Source organism: Mus musculus, chromosome 12, assembly GCF_000001635.26.
Source record: "Mus musculus strain C57BL/6J chromosome 12, GRCm38.p6 C57BL/6J".
Lineage (NCBI taxonomy): Eukaryota > Metazoa > Chordata > Mammalia > Rodentia > Muridae > Mus > Mus musculus.
The window spans coordinates 102514594-102530164 of NC_000078.6; positions in this window are offsets into that span (position 1 = coordinate 102514594).

The following is a 15571-nucleotide window of genomic DNA, read 5'->3' on the forward strand; positions in this document are numbered from 1 at the left end:
ATACAAGTATCCACTGTGCACTGATGGGGTCTACCCACCCATCTACCCTTTCTCATCTGCCCTTTAACCCTTTCCTGTCCTTGTCCTTTCCTTTCTGAGTACCTGGTAATAAGCCCTCTTCTGCTTTTAGGATGTCTACTTATTTGAAAATTTATTGGTAAAAATTGCGTGCGTGCGTGTGTACATTTCAGTGCAGTCGCCCCAAGAGACCAGAAGCATCAGGTCCCCTGGAGCAGGAGTTTCAGGTGGCTTTGAGCCGTCTACTGGGCAGTCCCCTGCTAAATCAGAATGATCTCTCTACTGCTGAGCCATCTCCCCAGCCCCAGGGTGTCTTTGTTGTTTGCTTCCACATATGAAAGAAAACATCATCTTTCTCTTGTTTTGTCTAACAGTATGTTCTCCAGTCCCTTCAGATTCCTGCAAGGGACCGTGCTTTTTCTTTTTGTGTGGCTGAGTGATACCCCTGTGGTGTAGGCACACCATATTTTCTTTATCCATTCATCTGTTGAGGGGTATTGAAGCTGAAACTCAGCTATTGTGAGCAATATTTTAATTAGCATTAACATGCAGATGCCTCTTGTTTAAGGAAAAATCTGTTTGAAGTCTGGTCTCAAATGAAAGGCATCAAGGGTAGGAGGGACTGACTGGGTACTTTCTTATGGTTCATATGTACACATACACACACACATACATACATACATACACATATACACATACATACATACATACATACATATGCGCACACACACACACATACATACATACACACACACACACATACATACATACACATATACACATACATACATACATACATATGCGCACACACACACACATACATACATACACACACACACATACATACATACACATATACACATACATACATACATACATACGCGCACACACACACATACATACATACACATATACACATACATACATACATACATACATATGCGCACACACACACACATACATACATACACACACACACATACATACATACACATATACACATACATACATACATACATACATATGCGCACACACACACACATACATACATACACACACACACATACATACATACACATATACACATACATACATACATACATACATATGCGCACACACACACACATACATACATACACATATACACATACATACATACATACATACATACATATGCGCACACACACACACATACATACATACACACACACATACATACATACACATATACACATACATACATACATACATACATACTTACATACATACATACATACATACATACATACATACGCGCACACACACACACATCTTAAGTGGCTGGGGAGATGACTCAGTAGCAAAGAGTACACACAAGGCTTGCAGAGGATCGTATGTTCAGTTCTCAGCACCAGTATCAGATGGCTCACAATACCCTGAAACTCTATGTCTGGGTGATTAGATGCCTTCTTCTTGTCTCTTTAGGCACCTGCATTCATGTGCGCACATATGCCCACTCGTGTGTGTGCACGTGTGTGTATGCGTGCATACACACACACACACACACACACACTTAACAATAACAAAATAGAGCTAAAAATTAAAACAGATCAGAAAACTGCAAATGCAGGGCAGGTGTTAGAAGATCAGCCCCCTGAGCACTGCTGGTGAGATTGATGCCGGGGTGAGATGAGTGTGTGTTACATCAGGTCACCAGCTTTAAAGAAGAAAGAATTCTGTACATGTCAGATGGTAGGGAATGATCACGTGACACTGCTGGCTCATCAACTGTCTCTAATGCACAACAGGGCACACGATGTCCACAGGGAACCCAGGAAGGGACGGACACAGTCTGTGGGCATGTGCCATGACAGTAGAGCTTGGTTTCCTTCTTGTCCACCTTTATGGTCTGTTCTTTCTGCTCCATTTTTGTGAACCTAAAATCACTGTACAAAGTAAAGCCTGCTTTTCTTTCTTTTTCTTTTTCCCCTCAATTTCTCAACTTGCTTTTGTTTAAAGCAGAGGCTGGGTCATGTCAACAGCTGTCTTGGGATGAGCGAGCCACAGGCTCTTTTCAATGGGTCTTGGCAGGTTCTTATTCTAGAAGAGAAGATCACCTGGGACTCATCTCAGGTCAGAGAAGCTGCAGGTCTTGAGAGACCTTGAGAGCAGCCGTTGTTCATCCTGGGGGGACTGCACTCTACAGAGTGCTCCCAGGACAACAGATGTTTGCTGGCCTTGCCTCCCTCACACATCTGTCCCCAGATGGTTGGAACCCAACAGTGCATCAGGCAGGGAAGAACAGAATCAACAAAACCTTCCATAACCCACAACTCCACTGGCTCCAGCACACAGATGCCAGTTACTCGTCTGCCAAAGGGTGGCAACAATCCTCGATTCTTCCTCAGACCTGCCATACTTTCCCAGGTCTGCCATACTTTCCCAAGCTGGAAGGCGAGGCTCGTGAGACCAGGCTGCATCAAAGATGTCACCTACATTCAGGGTAGCTAGCAGAGGCCACAGAGGAGTCCAATGCTGTCACAGCCTCCCACCCTGGCCCGTGTGGCTGGCATGGGCATGCATCTGAACCCTGTCCAGAGAGGTCTTGTCCGCAAAGTCACCAAGCCTGAGGTTTTTGCTCCTGAGGACCTTTGTAAAATAATATCCTTTTTTTTTTTTTTTTTGGTTTTTCGAAACAGGGTTTCTCTGTATAGCCCTGGCTGTCCTGGAACTCACTCTGTAGACCAGGCTGGCCTCGAACTCAGAAATCTGCCTGCCTTTGCCTCCCGAGTGCTGGGATTAAAAGCGTGTGCCACCACGCCCAGCGTAAAATAATATTAAGTCAGGCAATAATGCACAGACCTTTCATCTCAGCACTTGGAAGGCAGAGGCAGGCAGATCTCTGTGAGTTCGAGGCCAGCCTGGCCTTCAGAGCAAGTTCCAAGACAGCCAGAGCTACACAGAGAAACCTTGTCTCAAAAAACAAAAACAAAATTAATAATGATATTGACAATGATGATAAATTTACTAACTCTTTGAGAATTTCATACAATGTGTCTTGATGCATTTGTGGTTTTAATAACCCACAACGCTTTGAAGTGTTTTACACACTTTATTACAAAAACCAATCAGTGTTCTGCGCGGAACACTTGGATCATAAAGATAGACGAGAAGAAGGAAATTAAGATCAACTGCCACGGGACCAGGAAGAAATACAGCGGAAGGCTTTGAGGTAAGCCTTCTGGGCCTTTCTTCCTCATTCACTGGACAAACGCTCGTTATGATTCACTGCTGTCAGTGTTGCCCCTGCACCAGGAAAACGACAGTCAGTGAGCCTGGACCCCAGGAAGCTGGGTGCTCGCACAAATGCCTGAACACATGCACGCAGAGCCTGGCTCCCGCTGGCACTGAACACAGAATTACTTACAAACACTTGTTTCACGTAATGCATGGTGAACACTTCCCATGGGACTCAACACTGTTTCAGAATACCATCTCCAAGATTGCCCCGTGTCCAGCTCTGTGAGTGGGCCATCATTTATTTAAGATTATTTATTTACTGTTGAATATTGAATGCTTCAGCCAAGGTCCTTTCAGCTGGATCTTTATACATATTCATGCTTGCTTCCTTATTTTCAGGTTTTTGTTTTTGTTTTTGTTTTTGTTTTTAAAAAGATTTATTTATTTATTATATGTAAGTACACTGTAGCTGTCTACAGACAACTGCAGAAGAGGGCGTCAGATCTCGTTATGGATGGTTGTGAGCCACCATGTAGTTGCTGGGATTTTAACTCAGAACCTTTGGAAGAGCAGTCAGTGCTCTTAACTGCTGAGCCATTTCTCCAGCCCAGGTTTTTGGGTTTTTTTGGTTTTTTGTTTTCTTGGTTTTTTTGGGTTTTTTGGTTTTTTTTTGTTTTTTTTTTTTTTTGGCTTTTTTGGTTTTTGGTTTTTTGGTATCAAATTACATACAGCACAAAACTTAGCATTTTAGCCAGTTTTGGTATAGTGCTCAGCAGCCCTGGTGTGTGACTATTGCTCCCTCTCTCTGCCCCAGAACCCTTTGAATTTAGGAAGTTGAAATGCTGTGCCTTTTACACACCAGATCCCTCTTCCCCTGTCCCCAGCCCCCAGCTCTCCTGCTTCCTAGCACCGTAGCGCCATTCTATCTAGTCACTGGTATATGTAGAACAAGACAATACCTGTCTTTTTGCAGTTAGCTTGGCGTCCTCAGGGTCCCTCCGTGCAGCAGCATGTGTCAAAAGGCTGAGTGACATTCCACTGTAAGGACAGCCCACAGCTGAGAATTCTTTAAACTAAATACCTAGAAGTGACTGTAACTTTGGTTTTTTTCAAATGCCTATTTTTTCCTATTTTTTTAATAAAGATTTATTTATGTACACTGTAGCTGTCTTCAGACACACCAAAAGAGGGCATTGGATCCCCATTATAGATGGTTGTGAGCCACCATGTGGTTGCTGAGATTTGAACTCGGGACCTCTGGAAGAGCAGTCAGTGCTCTTAACTGCTGAGCCATCTCTCCAGCCCCTCAAATGCCTGCTTTTTGTTGTTGTTGTTGTTGTCTTTTGTTGTTGATGTTGTTATTGTTGTTTTTCTTTTTTTTTAAATTAGGTATTTTCCTCATTTACATTTTCAATGCTATCCCAAAAGTCCCCCATACCCACCCCCCCACTCCCCTACCCACCCACTCCCACTTTTTGGCCCTGGCGTTTCCCTGTACTGGGGCATATAAAGTTTGCAAGTCCAATGGGCCTCTCTTTACAGTGATGGCCGACTAGGCCATCTTTTGATACATATGCAGCTAGAGACAAGAGCTCCGGGGTACTGGTTAGTTCATATTGTTGTTCCACCTATAGGGTTGCAGATCCCTTTAGCTCCTTGGGTAATTTCTCTAGCTCCTCCATTGGGGGCGCTGTGATCCATCCAATAGCTGTGAGCATCCACTTCTGTGTTTGCTAGGCCCCTGGCATAGTCTCACAAGAGACAGCTATATCTGGGTCCTTTCAGCAAAATCTTGCTCGGGTGCTCTTACCCATTGAGCCATCTCACCAGCCCCCTGGAACTCTTTTAATGATGGTTCTTAAACACTTTAGATCTCCCTTGTAGCCCACTACCCTCCAGAGGTAAAAGAAAGGATACAGGGGAAGTGGACCTGTTTAGAAAGGTTCTTTGGAGCAACTCCTGTCTGTGTTGTCTGGAAATCGGCAGTTCAGTTCACAGGTCAGCAGCGGCAGCTCCATCCACTCACAAACACTTCACAGACACACCAGCAGTCCAGTTCAGTAGAGTTGGGATAGCAAGCACAAATCAGCAGCAGTGGCACGGCCTAACAGAGACAGCCAGGTCTCGGCCTTGGCACAAGTCAGCAGGAGGGACCCAGAGGGACACTAGAAGTTTTCAGCTGCACCTTTCTCAGAGAAGCGAATATCAACAGAGACACAAGACCCACAAGCGTTGTACAGCTAGCTCTATAAGCAAGCCAAGCTTAGCCTCCATCACCATCTGTCGAGTCCTACTTTCCCTCCAAACATCCTCCACGGGTCTTGCCTCATCTCATGCATCTGTCTCAGCTGGCATCACTCTGCCAATTAGCCTGAGTCTGTGGCAAGAAACTGCAGTACATCATCAGAAGTTTTTTGGGGGCATTTCTCTGTATGGAGTCCCAACAAATTCAGGTCAGCTACGCAATGTAAGGCCGACCAATATATGACATGTGTGTTGTTAGCAAAGACCCCTCCATCCATCAGGTGTCCTTTCACATGCTTGCTTTAGCAGAACATCCTTTCACCTGTGTCTGCTTCAGCAAAACCTTCCTTCACGAGTCTGCCTTAGCCTTTCACCTGTGTCCACTTAACAAAGCGTTCCCTCATGTGTTTGCCCCAGCCAAACACCATCCAACCGACTTTCCAAAGAACCCTTAAGTGTCCACTTCAAGTGGCCTTGGTAGGTGAAGTCTTTTGCTCCCTGTTGCCCAAGTCTCCTGTAAAATATTTAGGTCAGCTTCCTTTCCTGGTTTTAGGATAAGAGTTTTCAACCCTCTGTGACTCGTTAGCACTGAATATTATAAGGTTGTTTTGAGGGGAATGGTGGCTGGGGTCAGAGAATAGATGGATGTGTGTGAGGGTGCATGTATGTGCATGCATGCCCGTGGAGACCAGAAGTCAACCTCTGGTGTCATTCCTCAGAAACTGCCCGCTTGGTTCTTGTACTGCTGGGGGTGGTTTGGTTTGGTTTGGTTTGGTTTGATTTGAGGTTTCTCTGTACAGTTTTGGCTTCTATGGAACTCACTCTCTAGACCAGGCTGGCCTCACACTCAGAGATCTGCCAGCCTCTGCTTCCTGAGTCCTGGGGTTAAAGGTGTGAGCCATCACTGCCTGACTCCCACTTTGTTTTTTGAAACAGGGTCTCACCACTTGGGCTCTGGGAACTGAACTTGAGTCCTTGCAAGAGAAGCAAACGCTCTTAACCACTAAGCCAACCTCAGGCAAGCACTTCACAAGCTGAGCTGTCTCCCAACTCAATGATAAGATCTTTGAAAATAAAAACTGCTTTAAAAATGAAAAATTTAAACTTCATATAATTTGATGTATAATTTAAAATTTACAGACATAAACTACACACTTCTCTTTTGAGACAGGCTTTCACTATGTTGCCGTGACTGGCTTGGAACACACTCTGTAGATCAGACTGGCCTGGAACTCACAGAGATCCACTCCTCTCTGCCTCCTGAGTGCTGGGATTAAATGTGTGTGCCTCCATGCCTGGCATTACAGATATGATTTGAGATTTACAAAACACTCTCAAGAGCAGTGCGTGGGAGCAGCACACAACGACCACTCACCTGCTTCTCCTTCAGCCCCTCTCCCAGGTAGATGGTAGGTAGCCATCATAATCCTTTACCCTGCACGAGTTCAAGGCACAATTTCCTAATGACCTCTTACATAACCATTGTACAACTACAACAACAATCAGGGACTTAGCCTTGATCATAACCCACAATCCAAAACTGACCAAGGAGGCCCTTTGTTTTACCCTCACCTAGGTTTAATGCATTTTCCAACTTGAAAGACCCAAGATGGATCTTGGTTTCATTTCTGGCAAAGCTAAATATTTCTTCTGATTTGACCTTGCCCCATGCTGCAGGCTGAGCCCAGTACTAGCAAGCAGTCCACTAGCTAAATCCCCCCTCCCCGTCCCTCTTCTGCATAGTTCCATTAGGTATTCTTTACACACTGCCGGCTGGTTTCCTTTGCACACGGCCCACTGTGTCCGCTCTCCTTTTCCCTCCTGGCTTTCACCCAGCACATTAGTACTCGTTAGTACTCGGACTTGACTTGTATAAACAGCCCTCAAAGCCTGAAGAGGGGGACGACCGCTGCCCTGGCCCTGGCCCCTCAGGTCAGCCTCTTGCCAGGGTTTTGAAATATCACAGTTGTCTGCTTCAAGCCAATACACCCCACCTGTCCTTCCAAGCCCCGCAGAGCACAAGCCAGTGATTCCTGTTTGGGTTCAATATTTCCTGCAGGATCTGACATTCTGCCAGCCCGGTTCTGTTTCCAAGAGGCCACCTGCTGAGTGTCAGAGTGGTCAGCAGCCCCGAGGTTGCTATTGATCAGTGTCTGCGGCAGCCACGTCTGGTGTCCCAGGCCTGATCTATCCTGGGGGAGGACTGTGGAACATAGGAAAGTTCCCATAGTGCCTGCAGGGACAGGCTAGTCCCTTTAGCAGGGCTGTGGGGAGACTTCTCTTCAGAGGGAGAGAAAATGCTGAATCAATGCCCTCAAAGCCACGGGCAAGTATGAGCTCTGCCAGGGCCACCAGAACACACTGTCACTGTCCTATTGCTACGTTGTATACAGGTTTTTATTGAATTAGTTATCACTCTTTCCAGGAGTCATAAAAAGGAAAAGATAAGAAAAATGAAATTCTCTGTTTAACTTGGCTCTTTTGTACCACATTTCCTCCTCATTTCTGTTGGGATAAATATTAAGTTCACAGGGGCTGAAGAGACAGCTCAGTGCCCAGTGGTGAAGAGCATTGGCTGCTTTTCCACAGACTGGGCCTCAACTCCCAGCACCTACACAACAGCTCATAACCATCTGTAACTTCAGTTCCTGAGGTGACACCCTCCTCTGGCTTCTGTGGGTACCAGGCATGCGCACGGTGCACAGACACACGTACAGACAAAACACCCATATGCACAAAAAAGTCAATAAATATTTTAATGTACAAACTATAAACTACAGTTAAATACGTAAAGTTAGTGGAAAATAGACTTTAAAAATCCCTACATAGTTATCATAAGAAGTTCTGGTCTCATCCACAGCACCAGTCCCACCCCTTTTTCAGGTTATTATGGGATACTTTTTTTTTTTTTTTTTTTTTTTTTTTGAGACAGGGTTTCTCTGTGTAGCCCTGGCTGTCCTGGAACTCACTATGTAGACCAGGCTGGCCTCAAACTCAGAAATCCGCCTGCCTCTGCCTCCCAAGTGCTGGGATTAAAAGCGTGCGCCACCACCGCCTGGCTATGGGATACGTTTTATGTGTCATGTGCTTTATACTGTAGTCTATACCTACAAAAGCACTTGTATGTTTTAACATCATAGCTCTCCTACAGATAGCAAATGTTTCTTTCTTCCCTTTCCTTTCCTTCCTTCCTTCCTTTCTTTCTTTTGGCTCTTTGTATATTTTAGATATTAATCCTCAGTCAGATGCCTGCCTAGCAAAGATTTTTTTCTCATGATAGAACTTTCTTTTTCATTTAAATTTATGTACATTGCTACTTTGTCGGCATATATGTCTGTGAGAGGATATTGGTTCCCCTGCAACTGGAGTTACAAACAGTTGTGAGCTGCCATATGGGTGATTGGAATTGAACCCCAGTCCTTTGGAAGAGCAGTCAGTGCTCCCAACTACTGACACAGGAATTCCAGTCAAATCCTTCTTTTCCTGTAGTTAGTTTGCCAAGCCAGCACCTAAGCAAGGCCTATACTTGTATTTGCTTATCTAAGGCCATCATCACAAATGTCCCTCAAGTCTCATAAACTGAAAATCTTCAATATTATTAAACAATAATTTACAAATAAGGGTCAGAGAGGTGGCTCTGTGGGCAAAGTGCTTATAGCTCAAGTCTGAGGACCTGACTTCACTCAAGTCTGAGGACCTGATTTCGGACTCCCAACACTCACATAACAAGCCTGATTCTGCAGGGTATGTAGGGAAGAAGGTAGTGTGGAAGAGGGTGGGTCTCTGTGGCCCTCTAGCCAGCCAGTCTAACCATCAGTGAAGTCCAGACTCAGCTAGAGTCTTTGAAAAGAAAGAATAAACCAGCGGGTGTGGTTTCAGAGTTCAGAGTACCTATTGCTCTCAGAAGACCTGGGTTTGATCCCAGCATCCCAGCACCCATGTGGAGTGGTTCACAACTGCCTATAACTCCAGCTCCAAGGGATCCAATGCTCTGTGTTGACCTCTGCAGGCACTGTACACACACACACACACACACACACACACACACACACACACACACACACACACACGGAAGTAAGACACTAAGATTTGTGCCTTAACTAGTCTACATTATCTCTCCCTCATTATACACACACACATATTATGTATGTATGTGTATATATATATATATATATATATATATATATATATATATAGGCTTGGAGAAGAACTAGAAGTGACTGGAGAGTGTGGACATAGGGGTGAGCATCAACAGACTCAGCTCTGTTATTGGCCCATGGGTGAGCAGATGTGAATACAGATGTGAATACATCATAGTTGTTTTGGTAAAAGGGGAAGTGTAGTGACAGACAGGAAGTCTCAGGGTTCCTCCATGAAGGCTACTTGTTGATGTGAGTTGGCTCTAAGGCTCCGGAGGAGCAGCCCTGGGGTGGGAGTGGGAGGTAGACAGGCTCAGCCCGCCCATCACTCTCAGAGGCTGCTGGCTTTGCTGGTACAAAGACTCTCTAGATCTCCACATGACGGCAGTCAGACCCTGGAATGGGCCCCAGGAAGCTGGCCGGATTTGCAGACTTCTCATGGAGTTTAGATCCATCTGGCTGCTGGTCACATTACTGAGCTTCTGTCCCTAGGTCCTCCAATGAATGGTGGTTCTGTCGTCAGGAAGGCCAGAGACACTGAGGCAGACTGCCCAGCATGCATCACAGGGCCTAAAATTCACCCAACCTTTCCCTCCCCTTTCTGTTTTGATCTCTGCTTCTCTTCTTTCTTCTTTCCACTCTCTTCCAGTTTGGGGGGTTTATCTCCCTCTATAATAAGCAGTTTTGTAACTTTTTTTCAGTACACTAGGGGGAGCTACTATGTAACAAAACCCGCAGGGACTTGGCCTTGGCCCCGGCAAAGGCGGTCCTCTGGTCTGGGAACTGCAGGGAAGGATCCCGTTCCTTACTGCAGGGTTTCATAGAGCAGAGCCTATCCTTTGGGTTGACTGAGAGGAAGAGCTCAGGAGACCTGGATTCAAACCTGCCTCTGCCATCCTAACCGGGAAGACCTCCTCTCCTTCCTGGCCGGGCTAGGAGAGAGTTGGTTTGGGGCAATATTTAGTGCTGGGGCTGTGACTCTAAATCCTGACCCTGTCACCTATCTACTGTGTGATCACGGAGGGGTTGCTAGACCTCTCTGAGCCTCCTTCCAGAGGGCACCAAAGTAGAACAACTATGTTGCTCTTGGCACAGAGTCTGGGGAAGACAAGTGTTCAATAGATTCAACGGTATTGCTGTTTATGAGATAAGCTGGCACAGGTAACTGTTTCCCTCCTAAGTCCGAGGCCTGGGGAAAGCTTCTAAGTTTGTGTTTATAGCCTGTGAGGCAGTTATAGCTTAAGAATGGAACTCTGTATGTGGGGATATTATAAATACTATAATAATAACTATAAATATCATAGTTTCTATAATAAAAGTACCCGCCCCTCCCTCCCAATGACACAGACTTTGCTGGTCCCTGCAAGATGGCTGGAGTGCCCAGTTCATCGTGTAACCATGACAACTTCTTATGGTATCTGAGCTGGTCCTCATTGAGCTGCTTAACAAAAGAGAAGTGATCATACTGGTGTGACCCAACTGCAGATGCGTAAGAGAGACAAGGTGGTCGGTCCCAGGCAGGCTTGTGGGTCCTGGCACTGTGAGGTCCCGTGTGTGGAGAGGCACTGCACAGCCACTGGGTCTGTGAACAGACTAAAGCCTGTCCCTGACTATTGGGTAAGCGGAAAGGAGCCAGCAGCTTCTTTGACTAAGGCCTATGCTTAACTCAGGGCCAGATAAAATAGGTTCTGGATGTTTCTGCTAACGTGAGATCTCTGCCACAAAAGGAACCACAGCCCGCGAATCATCCCACATTCCCTGATGTACTGCAGGGGAGGGCACCCACTCTCCTGTTTCTGTAATCTTCCCTTGAGCCCTAAACGGCTTGTCAGCTGGACCCGGGGTCCCCAGAGCTGCTGGTGTCTCCATGGCTGGACCTGGAAGACGGTCACCCTGCATGGCTGGATGAGGCAGGAAAGCAGGGTGCTGGTTTCCAGAGAGGACAATGAGTTTATGATCAGACCAGGACAAAAACAGGAATGAGTTAGAGATAGAAATGATGAAGAAAAGCCTCGGGGACCTCGGGGGACAGAACAGAAAGAAACAAAAATGGCGGGAAGGTAATGCCAGGAGAAAAGGCTGAGACGTTTGCGATGTAGGGAATAAAGAAGTAAGTCTTTAAAGTGAAGAAGCCTAAGGAGCCTTGAGCAGGAAAGATGGATAAGCCCACATTGGACACACTGGAGAGAAACTTGCCTCATCTGAAACACGAGAGATCATTAAAGCGCCGGCAGAAAAGACAACTAATATACAAAGGAAACCAGACTTTCAGCACAGCAATGCAAACTGGGACACTATTTTATAATCTCATAAATATAATCGTTCACGATCGTTTGAGGTTCTGGAGGGAACTGTTTAGTCCTCGGCAGGTGCAATATCTCAAATACAAGTTGGGAGAATAAAGACCAAGAGAGCTGTCACTGACCCATGTTGGAGACAGGCTGAAGGACAGCCCACATTGAAGTACAGGCCAGGAGGGAAAGCTAACTGCTTTTTACTCCCCTTTGTCTTGCAGAGACAGGCTCTGGTGTAGCCCAGGCTAGTCTCAGGAGTGTCAGAGGGAAGAGGGATAAAATATAATGTGGTGGAATTTGGAAGAAGGAAGTCATGAGTTAAGAAATTCAGAGAGTTCCAGAAGCTGGGAAGAGGAGGGCAATGGGTCCTCACCAAGAGCTTCCAGAAAGAACACAGCCCTTAGGTTGGCTCAAGGAGATCCATTTTGAACTCTGACCTCCAGCACAAAAAGTGATACATTGTGTTGATTTAGATGAGAAAGTCTATAGTACTTAGTTACTGCAGCTAACAGGAAACTGACACAGACCTAAGGATGGACCCTGGGGAGAGCAGAAAACCCAGAAAACTTATCTTTTCCAGAACAAAGGAGTTGCACTGGGTTATTATACTTTTGAAACTCCTTTACCCAGAAGAAAATGTCCTTTCTGTTAGTGTAACTCATTGTTTCTGTGGTGGATGGTAATTCACTAGCTTAACACCTGATCAAATGAGGGGACCACTTCATTTTAAGCTACATTTTAAGAGAACCCCACAGCTGCTCACTATAAAAAAGCAGCAGGAACATAAAACCCGAGGTGTTTACTCTTCGCCATGTTAAGCAATTTTCTTACATTGTTAATTTTTAGGGCTGTTAAAGACAGCTTTTAGTGAGTACAAGTATTTCTTGAGAGGTAGAGGGTTGGCTCAGTGCTTAAGAGGGCTTGCTGCGCTTCGGAGGACTGGAGTTCAGATCCTAACACTCTCGTCCCTAGGACTTCAGCTCACCAAGGAGTCCAACAGCCTTTTCTGGCCTCTGCGGGCATACACACATCCATGTAAATGAAAATGTTTAAAAATATCCTGGGCTTCATTCAGAAAGAAGACAGTGAGTTAACATCTTTTTTTTAAAAAGTATGCTCGAGCCAGAGAGATGGCTCAGCGGTTAAGAGCACTGACTGCTCTTCCAGAGGTCCGGAGTTCAAATCCCAGCAACCACATGATGGCTCCCAACCATCTGTAATGGGATCTGATGCCCTCTTCAGATGTGTGGTGTGTCTGAGGACAGCTACAGTGGACTCATGTACATAAAATAAATAATTCTAAAAAAAAAAAGTATGTCTTCCTGCCTTATCTCTAGCCAATAGATTACACAGGGAGAAGCAGGCTGTCAATCATCCTAGAGCACAGTCCTTTGTCTCAGCTCAGGTGAGACTTGTGATAGCTGTGCCTCTGTCTCTCGTGCCCTTCCTGTGTTCCGTGGCTGTCTGAAATTCTGAGTATAGTTGCTGGTGTCAACCCTCAGGGCTGGGAGGGATTAGCTCAGAATAAACAAACCATTTGCAGTGTGTGCAGGCTATGCTGTGAATAGCATGCAGGCCCAGGTTCTTTTTTTACAACACGAAGTGCAATTGTGTCTTTAGAACAGGAAACTGACCCTAGCAATAGAGTCCGGGTAAAGGGCTGCATTAGTCAGGAAGGAGGATGAGAAAGCAAGATTCAGGCAGAGGGACTGTCATGTGCAAAGGGCCTGTGGCTAGAAAGAGGCTTACGAGCACTGAGGCATGAAAATGTGTTTTGCATGGCAAATGGTGGGTGGGCGTTGTGTGGAAGGGAAGCAGCCAAGGGTGAAGGAGGACTTTGGATCCTACACAATGTGCTCGAGTTCATCCCCCCCACATAGTAAAGAAACATGGACGCACCATGAGCAAGAGAGAGGCAGACCTGTGCTCCATGCTCTGAACCTGGGAGCTGAAGGAAAGACAGTTCTAGTGCCTCTCTAGTCATTTTACACACCACGCTGGAAACTTCTGGAAAGAACTTCCAAGCGGCAGCAGGTGATAAGAGCCACTGGAGGTTTTCAGCAAGCAGGGAGATATGGCCAGATCAGCTGTGTAGAGAGATTTCTCAGTGACACAGCAGAAAGCAGAGGGCATCAAGACCGGGGACAGGGAGGGCATGGGGGTGGGGGGTGGAGCATCAATTCTGGCATAAAGTTCTGTGGGCTTGAACTCACTGGCCCCATCGTGGCTAGAGGAGGAGATGGCTAAGAGAGATTCGGAGGAAGTGGAGAGACCAGGACAAATGACAAGATTGCAGATGACAAGGGCGATGTGTGGAGATGAAATGATATGAACATGAAGACTCAGAGAGAATGTTCCTGCAAAAGAACCCCTGCAAGCAAGGGGTGACATGTCCTTTCTGAGTGATGTTTCAGCCTGGCTGAGATGAAGGGCTAACAGCACCCACTGTGCAAGGCACTGGGAACTCACTAAATCCATCACGCCCCTTCTCTCAGTCCTTCCCCAGAAGAGGTCTGAGCTGTAATTTCCATCATCCTGAAAACCCTCTTGCTTGGATGAAGGACGGGCGGGTGGGTGGAGAGCCCCACTTTAGCAGGAAACAGCTTTCCAGGTAAGCAGAGACCCAGGGCCAGCGGGAGTCCTAGGCAGCAATAGATTCTGAGCTGCTGCAGGCCAGATTAGATTGCCACTTACCAAATTGCTCTCTATTGCCTTGGTCAGATGAGTGGCTGGGAGAATGAAAGGGATAATGATAAAAGTTCAGCTGGCTTGTGTGACTAATGAATTAGCTGCTCCATCTCTGATGCAGCCTCCTGCCAGGTGGTACCCAGACCACTCGCCTGGCCCCTCTCCTGACTGCCTGTTCCATGTACAGAAAGCACTGGCACCATGGAAATCTGGATAACATGAAGATGGCCACCATAACCCCCTCACTATGGGACATTGTAACCCTGATATTTACTCCTTGGTATTCTGGGTGCTTTGCATCTCCAGCCAGCAAGTGTGCTGGCGAGAACAAATATTCAAAACATCACCCTTAGGGAGTTAATATGCTTGGAGTTAATATGCTTGTTGGTGTCCAGCTCATTTTCTCCAATCGTACACAGTTTAAGATCCACTGCCTAGGGAATGATACCACCCATAGTGGGTGAGTCTTCCCATTTTAATTGCCGTAATCAAGATAATCATTCACAGACATCTATAAGTCAATCCCTTGTTGAGATTCTCTTCTCAGGCAATTCTAGACTGTGCCAAGTTAACTAGTAAACCAACCATCACAGCATGCAACAGCACAAGCTACCCCTGGAGGAAGTCTCCGCCTTCTTGGTCCATCTGCTCCCTGTTCAGTCCAGCCTGGCCCTCTCTGCTTGCTAAAGTCTCCTGAAAGTCATCCGTTGAGACCTGATCATCAGAGTGGTGGTGTTTACATTTAAGGTCTTAGAAGGTGGTTGGATCATCAGGGCAGAAGAACTGGGTTGTAAAAGAGACTGCAGAAAACTGTCTTATCCTTTCTACCACACAGTGATTTACCAGGTAAAGGCACCTGCCTCTAAGCCTGAGGGCCTGAGTTCAATCCCCTGTATCCATGTGGCAGAAGGAGAGAAACAACTTCCAAAAGTTGTCCTTTGACCTCCACGTGTCCTGGCACATGTGTGC